The following is a 2,352-nucleotide window of genomic DNA, read 5'->3' as shown; positions in this document are numbered from 1 at the left end:
AATCTAAACAACCCAACTCAATCCAACCCAACCAACCCAACCCAATCCAACCTAACCAACCCAACCCAATCCATCCCAACCAACTCAACCTAATTTAACCAACCCAATCCATCCCAACCAAAAGAACCCAATTTAACCAACCCAACCCAATCCATCCCAACCAACTCAACCCAACCCAATACATCAAAACCAACTCAACCCAGCCTAACTCATTCAACCCAACCCAACCCTACTCTACCCAGTCAAACCAAGTGCCATTGAGTCCATTTCAGATAATGCCACCCTCAGTGGTACCAGAGTAGAACTGCACTTCATGGGATTTTCAATGGCTGTGCTTTTTGAGAAATAAGTTGCCAGGTCTTTCCTCCGAGGTGTTCCTGGGTGGATTAGCCTTTCTGTTAACAGTGAGCTCCTCATAGCAGATGCTGACCAGATAGGATACTCCCACTTAATCTTCTTCCCTGCTTTCCTTCACTTGGACCAGACCTGGTCCATGGTCTCTCCTGGCTCCCACCTGCTTATCTCTAGGCATTTCTCCTAATAAAGTGCTTGTGTGTTGCATTGAAAGCCCTTGTGATATCTACTTTTAGGAAGATCCAGACTAATGCCGTGTTCATGGGTATCCTATAAGGGAAAGTCCAAGAAAAGTCTACAGAATGACTGGGTATGTGTCTTGGGATATGTGTTCACACTGGGTCCTCAACCTTGGCAGAGAGGACTAGATTTCAAAGAGAAGCAGAGATTAGAAAGGTGAGATGGAAAAGCATTTTGCTCTGAGGGTTTTAGGGGGAAGAAGTAGGAAGAATCATTCTGGGAGTCCAGGAGAAATATATGAAAGAAAATTATAATCAACAGAGGAAACATTTGCATCCAGAGGCTTGTATACAATGAATGGATGAATGAATGATTGAATGAATGAGTGAATATATGACCATACTACTTCTCAAAGGCAAGACTTAAAGGTAATTGGAAAAGCTTGGGAAATACAGCATTTAGCTGGACTTGCAAAAATATAGCCAAATCAAAATTACTGAGTCAATTCTGGCTCATATTGACCCTTTACAGGGGTTCAGAGGCTGTACAGCTTCTTGGGGGCAGTAAAGCTTTATCTTGCTCCCAAGGAGCAGCTGGTGGGTTTGAACCACGAACCTTGCAGTCAGCAAGTCCAAGACGATATAGAGACATAAAAAGAAAACACAAAACAATGATCAGCGGTGCCTCCTTAGGTCAAGTCTATGAACTTCAGCTTCTCAACTGTTTTTGATGTATCTGCCTAAATCCACGATCATAGATACACAGGGAGCCCTAGTGACAATGATTAAGCACGTGGCTGTTACCCAAATGGTTGGCTGTTCAAATCCACTCACCAGGAGAAAAAGACTAGATAACCAGCTCCTGTCATGATCACAGGCTAGCAAACCCTTTGGAGAAGTTCTTTTATGTCAGGTGTGGTCACTATGAGTCAAACATTGACTTGGGTGGCACCCAATAATAGTGACTCAATGGGGTTTCTCTCCCCATCCAACAGCTGCTGGGATTTCCCTGATGTTTCTTCACCTTAGCTCCAGATTTTACTACTTGTTGCTGCTGTTAGGTGCTGTCCAGTCAGCACCGAGCCATGGATACCCGATGGACAGCAAACACACATCCTCACCATGGCTACCATGTCTGAACCCATGGTTGCAGCCACGGGGCCAATCCCTCTTGCTGAGGATCTTTCTCTTTTTGGAGGACCCTCTACTTTACCAAGCATGATGTCCTTTTCCAAGGACTGGTCTCTCCTGATAACACATCCAAAGACTGAGACAAAGGCTTCCATCCTCACTTCTAAGGAGCATTCTGGCTGCACTTGCACCAAGACAGTTTGGTTTGTTCTGCTGGCAGCCCATGGTCGTTTCAGTGTTTTTCACACCCCCCCTAATGCAAGTGCATCCATTTTCCTCCAGTCTTTCTTATTCATGGCCCAGTTTTCAGGTGCGTATGAGGTCATTGCAGATACCATGGTGTGAGAACAAAAAATCATATCAATGTGAATGGGCGGGGGCAGGGGGTGCAGAGTGGAGACCCAAAGCCCATCTGTAGACAATTGGACATCCCCTTACAGAAGGGTCACAAGGAAGAGATGAGTCAGTCAGGATGCAGTATAGCACCGACGAAACACACAACTTTCCTCTAGTTCTTTAATGCTCCCCTCCGCACTATCATGACCCCAATTCTACCTTACAAATCTGGCTAGACCAGAGCATGTACATGGGTACAGCTAAGGGCTGGAAACACAGGGAATCCAGGACAGATAAACCCCTCAGGACCAATAATGAGTGTAGCGATACTAGGAGGGTAAGGGAAAGGTGG

General features: G+C 45.5%; 1 protein-coding gene across 5 annotated transcripts in view; it reads right to left on the bottom strand.

Moving 5' to 3' along the window:
- Positions 1 to 2,352, bottom strand: part of RAB37 (RAB37, member RAS oncogene family) — a 77,846-nt gene that overhangs the window by 15,998 nt on the left and 59,496 nt on the right. The window lies entirely within an intron of this gene.

This window comes from Echinops telfairi, unplaced genomic scaffold (genome assembly GCF_000313985.2).
Source record: "Echinops telfairi isolate 266 unplaced genomic scaffold, ASM31398v2 ScPeMD7_7458;HRSCAF=8496, whole genome shotgun sequence".
In the NCBI taxonomy this organism is placed as follows: domain Eukaryota; kingdom Metazoa; phylum Chordata; class Mammalia; order Afrosoricida; family Tenrecidae; genus Echinops; species Echinops telfairi.
The sequence above is the reverse complement of the archived record's forward strand: the minus strand, read 5'-3'. Positions and strand labels throughout refer to the sequence as shown.